Raw genomic sequence first — 9,221 nt, forward strand, 5'->3', positions numbered from 1 at the left:
CCTTATATAAAAGGCCCAGGCACAGCAAAACCACAAAATCATAGACCAGCAAGTTAGAGGGAAACACAATATAGGCCGGGATAAGATTACTGATGCAGTGTGTGCAAGGTCCTGGCTTTCACCTCTAGCCCAGGGTAAAGGAGGTAAAAGGGAATTGGAGAAAAATAAATAAATAAAGGCAAACTAATCTCAAGGAAAACCACTTTTAATTATCCACATATTTTAATTCTGACTTGCAGCAGCCTAGATTTTTTATTTACATGCGGATTATGATTTTATTATTCCAAGAAGCATACCAGAGAGACTTACTGCAAGAACTGAGGGGTTAAGGAGGCTACCAAGAAGCCTGGTGTTAAATGTAATGACTGAAAACACCAATTCTCAATGGGCGCTGATTCACTGCCCTGGCCGTCTCTTCCTCACCAGCCTGCAAGCTCCGCACTGGCATAACTTACTTCAGAGGAAATCTACGTCTGCAACAGAACAAAGTTGCTTACAAGGAAGAGAGGAGGCAGGAGCAAGGGGTAAGGAAAGAGAGACTACTCTATGCTCAGCCCATGTGGAGTCAAAGGCTCCCTTCTGGTGAGTGTCCATTTCTACTTGATCGCTCATACCATACCTAACCATAACTTTTGTGGCGGGCTAGCATAATGGGGGTCACCTACAGATTTTTCTTTATCTTTTACACAATATATTTTGATCAGGTTTATCCCTTCCCCCAAAACAGGATACTCTCTATCTCCCTACCTACCCAACTTTATTCATTCTCTCTCTAACAAACAAAAAAAAAAAAATTGGAAAAGCAAGAAACCCCTCCAACACACACACACACACACACACACACACACACACACACACACACTCAAAACAAACAGGCAAAAGATTTTTTTTAAAAAAAAAAAAGCCAAAACAAAGCAAAAAGTCTACAAAAATACCAGTGAGTTCATTTTATGTTGGTCAACAGCCAACATCTATTACCTGTTCCTCAGGAGAACCAGTATATCCTTCGCTCCTGACATAAGTGTTTGAATGACTTTATACCCAGCTATAAGGAAGGGACACATAAATCCTGTCTGGCCAGAGCCCTGGATTCTTCTGCCAAATGACACTGGTTCAGGAAGAGCACACAAGACAGGCAGAAACCACAAGAGGGTGGGTCATCTAAAGGGTCCGCTGAGTGCTGAGTGCAAGTATCTTTTTTCATTTCTTTCCTTTTCCTTTTCCTTTTTCTTTTTTTTTCTTTTCTTTTCTTTCCTGAGACAGGGTGTTATACAGTTTTAGATGGTTAGCCTGGAAATTATTATAGAGCTCAGAGTAGCTTCAAATCTATGGGTTATCCTCCTGTTCCGTACTGAGGTTATAGTACATGCCAGGGTGGAGCAGCGTTTTCTCTACTGCGTTGGAATCCAGATGTGTGTGAACTCTGAACTCCTGACATCTAACTTCTTATCACGTGGGGGACTCGAGAATAAAGCCACCAACTGCAAAGGCAAGCGGAGTTGAGAGATGAAGACAGGCCAGGTTCCCTTTGAAGACCAGGTTTAAGGTCCGTGAATCCAGCTGTGCCTGCTGAAGGACACCAGATCTTCCCCAAACTAGGCTTGCCAGGTGTGTGTGTGGGGGGGAATATGTTCTATCTGTGCTTAAGCCAGTGTCAATCAAACTTTCTGTGACTGGCAAGAAAAAAAGCACACCAATTGGCACAATCCTTTCTTTTGTCTAACTTTCTAACTAGCCTCTATTGGCAGTGCCAACCAGCAGGTGTTCAGTGCGTATCTGCTGGATGAAATACCAAATCAATAAATACACTGTGAAAGCAGGAAGTCTGAGAGATGCACTAAAGGTAATGCATGTCAGAGATCTAGAAAACAGAAGAGGTCAGGCCACTGTACGTATGGTACGTATGGAGTCATGAGGGAAGACGTACCAGTCGAGGACCAAGGACGGTCATAACAGGTTTGCTGTTCTGTACATTTGAGTCAAACAGGGCAAGTCCCGCGGGCTGAAATATAATCCCTACATGCATGAAAAGACATGTTTAACTTCATCAGTCTGAACTTAACTCCTGGCTTGGCAGTAATCCCCTCTCAGCCCTGAACTTGGAGTTGAGACACTTGTGCTGCTGTGTTGGTTATGGGCCAGAGACATGCAGTTAGGTTGATCCAAAACTGAAGTCATGCAAAGCTGCCATTGTTTTTAAATACATATATTTTAACACAATTTCTTTATTTATTCTTCGGGAATTTCACATCATGCACCCTAATTCCGCTCACCTCACATCCCCTATATCTTTCCCCTCATCCCTGCAGCGCCACCCCCAAGAAAATTAAAAAAAAATCAAACTAAACCAAAACAAAGCAAGCAAATAGACAAAACAAACAAACAAAAAACCCCTAAAATCCCACCTCTTCATTTTTCCTTCTTTCCCACCTCTCCAACACCTGGTGGCACTGGGAGCAATGTGTCACATAGTAACCCTTTCTGTCTAATCAGCTTTACTAGCAAGTGTTCATTGCCATGAGTCACTGGTTCAAGTCCTCTGGTCTCTGGTACTCACTGGTCACTGGAGCTTCACGGAACTCCTCTGGGATATCCCGAGGCAGTCCTGAGTCATGGAGATCCTGCTGGTAGTGTTCCATAGAACCAGTGCCTTCCCTGGCTCCAGCAGGTCTTAGATGGGGTGGCTATTAGGATGGGTCAACTCAAGGGCCAACTGTGGGCCTGGGTGGTAGCCGAGCTGGTCATTCCTGGCCACTGGGGTCACCTGCCTCGAGTGAGGGGGTGGAGCCAGCTGCCCTACGTTCATGCCATCAGGGTCTGTTCTCTCTCACCTGTGGTAAGGGGTGAAGCCATCTCTCCTAAGAGCGGGGTCAGCTCTCCCGTGAGGGTTGGGGCCAGCTCGAGGTCACTAAAAAGACCAGAAAGGGAGCAGGCGCAGAGTGGGTAACATGGGGGGAGGAAGGAACTTCTAATGCAAAACAGCACAAAAGGAATATGGCAGGTGATGGCAATCATGTATTTCAAAATAACTACAGGAGAGGATGATGTATCACCTTCCAGCACATGAAAATTATAATGCATGATCATTATACACTGTATATCAAGTTATGATATTAGATTATGTAAATAAGGAAAAACATCATATAGCTAATTGTTTTAAGAAGACATAAATAATATGGTGCTTATGGGCCAGAGCTTGGCAATCATGCGAACCTGGATTGGCTGCCGAATTGGCTGTACTGTGACCTGGTACAGTGTTCTTACCATTCCATGTCTCAGTTTTCCCATTTACAAATTCACCCATTCAAAAAATATTTTATTCAAAGGTAATGCGGCAGGTCTGTTGTGGATGCATGCATTAGTGAATGGAAGTCCTGTTTCCACAAAGGTTACACTCCAGGAGGCAGACAAGAAATCAAAAGATACACATACGGGACTGGAAGGATGATCCACCAGACCTGAGGCTATAGTGCTGAGACATCTCCCACTGCTGAAGGCTACTTCTTCATCCGTAAGTACAAAGGAAGGAAGGGAGCTGAGAGGCTGTCAGGGCCACACCATCAGCTTCTCATTTCCCGCGACGGTTAAGCCAAGTACGTGAAAGAGATACTCAGAACACACAGACAACACAGCCACACCATCCTCAGCGGTGAGCACGGCTCCTGGGCCCCCTGACTACCTTCTGCTATCAGTTGCGGAAACAGAATCTTGTAGCTTTCCTGTTCTCTGCACAAATGGACCAAAGGGCCAACTTCCTGCATTCCTGGCCTTTTTAGTTTTCATTGTATTTTCAATCCACTGAAACGTTTAAAGCAAGTTCTTTAAAGTCTACGGGTCCAGTGTTTGCCTTCTGTTCTCCTTATACTTTGTACTAGGTAGGACTTTCTGATGCACAGTCAGAGCTCCAGGGGGCCATATTGCACCTACTCTTTGCTAGGCAGAGCCTAATATAATTATGCATTTTAATGTAATTATGCATCTTGCATAATATAGTAGTTCTTCTTTACTTGTAGGATATGAGCTATCCTTAGCAGTTGCTTCATGCCACAAATAAATAACAAACCCTATATATATTATGATTTCTCTGTAAATATCAATGAAAAAGCTAAATCTGTAAACAAGGTATAAAACAGAATTACTAATAACTAATAATAAAATAGACTAACTATAAAAATATGCTGCAGATTTTAGCAACCACAGTATATGATGTTTTTCTTTCTTTAAATCAAGACCTTTTACCATTTTACTTACAGAGAGCACTTTATAGCCTTGCTTTGCCATACCTGAATTTCCTCACAACTACTTTTGAGCTCTGGGGCTGTTCCTAAATAAAATAAGGGCCATTTACCACAAGCTCAGTGATCCCATAACTGTCACGGTGCTAACACGCTTCTTGGGGACTAATGGGTAGGTTGTATACACAGAATGGGAACGCTGGACAAGGGGAAGAGTCACATGCTGGGAGGGGGACAGGAGAAAAGGGCAGCATTTCTCATGCTACTCAAGACAGAAATTTGAACCTTATAAATTATGTACTTTTAGAGTTTTCCATTTCATATTTTCAGATTGCACCTTACCATGAGTAACTGAAACTGCAAAAGTGAAGCTGTGGATGAAGGGGGCTATTGAATCTCATTTAAATCCTGCAATGTCGGCCAAATAGTGGAACATGCCATTAATGCCAGCACTCGGGAGGCAATGGCAGGTGGATCTCTGTCAGTTCCAGGCCAGCCTGGTCTACAAAGTGAGTTCCAGGCCAGTCAAGGCTATTACACAGAGAAACCTTGTCTCAAAACCCTGTGAGGTTACGCTCATATTTTAGATCAAAGCCGAAGGCACAGAGAAATTCATTAACATGTGCACAATCACATAGCTCATCAGTGAGTGAGCTGAGACTCACACTCGGACACAGAAGCCAAGGCCGGCTTTGCCTCTGCTCACACTGGCATACCTTAGGCCTGTCAATCAAATCCCACATTAGCTAGACGGAGGATGGAGGGAAGGGAGTGCCGGGGCAGAGAGTCAGTGAAAGTTTAATTAAAGGTGGAAACTTGGCGACTGTCATGAGCGCATTGGACTTTGAGCAGAGAAAACACTGGTGACCTGGAACAGGCTCTTGGAGTAGGGCAGACTAGGCACAGTTGACAGAAACAACTGGAAGGAGGGAGGATTCATTACTCATGGTTGCAAAGGGTCCACTCCATCACAGCAGGGAAGACTTCCTACCAGCCGAGGAAAGGGAACAGCAGCATCACATTCCTCAGTGACCTACTCCCTCTAATGATGGCCCCTCCCACTTTCCACTAATTGAGTATTAGTTCATTCATTAGATCAGAGTCCTCATTTCTGTATATTTGGTTGTAAGCCTAGCCTTTAACGGCAGAGCCATCTCTCCAGCCCGAGGCCTCATTCTTAGTGGTCTCTGGAGACACGCTCACAGACAGACACAGAGGTGTTTAGCTGTGCACCGTCTCCCAGGTAGACCCCAATCCAAGCAAGCTGAGAGTCAAGTTCAACCATGTCAAGTAGTGAAGCCTTTCTGCGGGGGAAACAGCGAAGGGTTAACACTTTTAAAACAGAAAAGGGCATAACCTTTCAAAATGAGAAGAACTGGCTTGAATTCAAAGTTATTATACAACTCCTGGCTCGTAAGCAGGTAAGTGACAGCTTCCGGTGACACTTCCTCCATTTCTGCTTGAATTTCTGTGCATTACGTTTCTATCTCGCTGGACTGAAAATCAGTCAGCAGTAAATATTGTATATAAACTAATTCTGTATTTTAAAGAAGGCGTAAGCGCTTTTATAGAGGACTATCTGATGCCCTAATTCTAAGACAAAAGGGTACAGAAAAACACCGATAACCCCACCACCAAGAGTCTCTTTCGTGTGTGTGTGTGTGTGTGTGTACGTATGTGTGTTTAGGGGGGTGGAGAAAAGAGAGAGAGAGAAAATATTGGAGTTAGAGTTGGAGACCAAGACACTCCGTTGGAATCTGACCAACTAAGCTGCATCAACACTGTGCCCTTGTGTTAAACAACACGGTACTGTGGGGCCAAGTTTAGGCTTTGCACCTTGAATGAACTGCTACAATCCTCTAAAGACTACCTGCTGTACTCTGTGTATTCCGGTTCTGAAAAGTTGTTTTCTTCTCAAAGTTGCCCATGCGTTTTCCAACAACCGAAATGGTGCACTGATTCCCGGTAGCTCAACTGTGTCTCTGATGCTCTTATTGACTTCAGGTTTGTCTGAATGATACCTGAAGGTTCTCATGGTTGGGGCTCCCAGAAGCCTGGCCCATGGGCTCCGGGAAGAGAAGCCCTGTGGCCTATGCGCGGCTGCTTCTTCTTTGCAACTCTACAGGGCCTCTTTTGATTAAATCCGTCTTCCCTCCTCCCTCCAGCCCAGCCAAGGGCACAGCCAGGCCACAGTCCAGGGGTCTTCCACTGGGCAGTGAGTTCTCAGGTTCTCTTTAAGCAGTGTGCAGGGGAAAAGAGAGGTAGAGATAATAATAATCATTAAAAAAAAGAAACCCCTATTTTTTTGTGGTTCAGCTAAGAGAGTCAACAATTTACACCGGGCTGTTTATTGGTCAGATTCCCCAGGGTAAGATGTAGAGGATGAGGTTTAGACAGTTCATTAGGGGGTCAAATGGGATGATCTTATCCGGGATTAAATCATACTTCCGGAGTGTGACAGGGCCTTATGGGGAGAGTAAGTGCCAAGCAGCCTCCAATCGGCTTGCTCACGGTGGCTCACGACTCCTGCCCCACGACTGTCTAACCCCGTTCAGCCGTCCCTGCCGGCCCACCGTGGCGTGAGGTTCTGAAACAGAAACAGGCTCCCTCTGGGTACAGGAAGCCATGGCGGTGGGAAGGCGTGAAAGGCGACAGAAGCAAGGCACTCATGTGCGCAACAGACACAGACTTTAAATCAAAATCCATGTTGTAACCTAACTACCATCACTTTCGGTTGTCTTCTCTCTGCGTCTTCATGGTGGCATTTATACCGGGGTAGAAGGTCAGTATGGCTGAATGATCATCTGGATGGTGCAGCCTTGGGCTACCTGGGTTTGTATCTTACTCTTCTACCTAGTCATCAAACTTGGGCTAAATTAAACTCTGTCTGTGCCCCAGCTTTCTAATTTACAAAATGGGGGTAAGAATGGCGGGTAATTAATTCATAGAATGGTTGTGGAGACTACGTGAATTAATACGTGTACAGCATCATAGTGGTATCTGGCAGTTTTCCTGGTACTAGGGCTTGGGACGGTGAGTTAGCATTCAGGGAACTCAATCTAGAAGTGTGGTATGTATGTATGTATGTATGTATGTATACATGCATGTTTTCAATTCTAGCACACTGCACAAAACAGGTCAGCACAGTTTCAAAGGGACCTGCAGAGAGACTGCACACTCACTCTGCAGGTGCTTGCCAGCTCAACATCACAAGATCTCAGCAAAAGCGAAGGCTTTGTGTGTTAAACAGTCTGCGTCCCGTTCCTGACACTCTATGAATGGGGGCTGGGGAGACGGCTCCGTTGGGGAAATGTTTGCCTCCCAAGCGCGAGGGCCCGAGTTTGTATCTCCGAGACCCACACAAACAGCCAATGCAGCAGCACACACCTGCAATTTAGCGCTGGCAACGGGAGGCGGAGGTGGGAGGACCCCTGGCAGCCTGCGTGGCACACGATGGACAGGCTGAAAGGGCTTAATACGGACAGAGAGCACTGATGGTTGACGCACGCAGACAGGAAGGAACGAAAGGGGGATGGTACTGGCCGTCCTAGCGCCACAAAATGGACTCCTTTTTCCACCCTGCAAGAAACAGCACCCACTAGCCTCTCCTCGATCACTGCTTCTAGACTGCTCTTTCAAAATCTTGAACATCTAATAACATCCTATAAAAATAAACCACAGGGCAACCCATTTCAGAGACTGAATTCCCTCCGTCCCAGGCAACTTTTAAAGCAAAAGGAGGTTGTTAAAACCAAACAAATAAAATAGACATAAGTTCACAACATAAACAATGTCTGGCTGAGCATCCCATGAGGTATATGGCTTTATTAAATGTTTTAGAAAGTTAAATGAGACTTCATGCACTTTATTTGAATATTTAGATGTTATTATGCGGGAGACAGGAGTTTGTTAAGTGCTGGTATTCTTGAAGGCATGTGCCCCCTCCCCAAGCGCTCCCAATACATGGCTTGTTCTCATTATGTTCTCCTCTTCTGCCTCTCCACCACGTGTGGGGTACAAGAGCAGCTTCACCCTGCACCCTGTGGGGACATCTTCTGCTGGCCCTTCTCTTTCCAGTTGCAATGGTTCCTCCTGGGCTGGATCCTCTAAAGTGACTCCAACCCTGCAGGAATAGGGTCCTGGGCAGCCAAGTCATTTGTAATCCCTTTTTTGTTTTGTTTCTCTGTGTAGCCCTGGCTGTCCTGGAACTTATTCTGCAGACCAGGCTGGCCTTGAACTCACGAGATCCGCCTGCCTCTGCCTCCCAGCGTGCTGGGATCAAAGGCGTGTGCCACCATCACCCAGCTCGAAATTGTATCTTAACAGTTGTCCTACTTAAGCCGAAATCCTCCTTAGTCCACTCTGCAAGTCTCCTAATCTCACCGACCTGATGCGGCCTGTCTCCCTTCTCATCTGACTCAAACAGGTCTCCGATCAGCTGTCCTCCTGATCCATCTCTCATTTCTCTGATGCACGTTTACCTCAAATGCGAATCTGCTCGGGTCATCACTTATGTTTAGTGCCTTCTGGCTGTCTAAACTCCCTGGATGGAAAATCCTTTCCTAAAACTCATTATGTATGAGCGCTCCTCTGCATGATTGCAGTTTCAAGGCTCACCAGTATCCTTCTGCTCTGCAAGACTGAAGTTTCAAGGCTCACCAGTATCCTAATGCTCCGCATGATTGCAGTTTCAAGGCTCACCCGTGTCCTACTGCTCTGAACGACTGCAGTTTCAAGGCCCACCTAGATTATCTTTAGCAGAGAAATGGCACAGTATTGTTCCAGGCAAGGCAATGACATTGAACGTGATGAATAAAGATATAATCTCCTGTTTGAAGCCTGCCTGTGGCCATGCACTATATAGATGGTGGCCTGCTGACTTCGCAGGTACAACCAATCTCATAATTCTAAAGTATACCCAATTGTTCCCAGTGCCTTCTTTGTTCAAGTTAGCGAGTTTTCAAACACACAGATTAGATTAGCAAT

General features: G+C 45.4%; 1 protein-coding gene and 1 long non-coding RNA gene across 2 annotated transcripts in view; one reads left to right on the forward strand and one right to left on the reverse strand.

The window, feature by feature from the left end:
• The window catches only part of Alg14 (ALG14 UDP-N-acetylglucosaminyltransferase subunit), a 70,336-nt gene that overhangs the window by 3,384 nt on the left and 57,731 nt on the right, over window positions 1-9,221 (reverse strand). The gene's annotated exons all lie outside the window — the stretch shown is intronic.
• On the forward strand, window positions 5,102-9,067 carry LOC146891227 (uncharacterized). The gene is made up of 2 exons (XR_014997616.2): window positions 5,102-5,656; window positions 8,662-9,067. It is a non-coding gene; the product is annotated as an uncharacterized LOC146891227 (long non-coding RNA).

The sequence above is a fragment of the Myodes glareolus genome, chromosome 17 (assembly GCF_982192425.1).
Source record: "Myodes glareolus chromosome 17, mMyoGla1.1, whole genome shotgun sequence".
Classification (NCBI taxonomy): Eukaryota; Metazoa; Chordata; class Mammalia; order Rodentia; family Cricetidae; genus Myodes; species Myodes glareolus.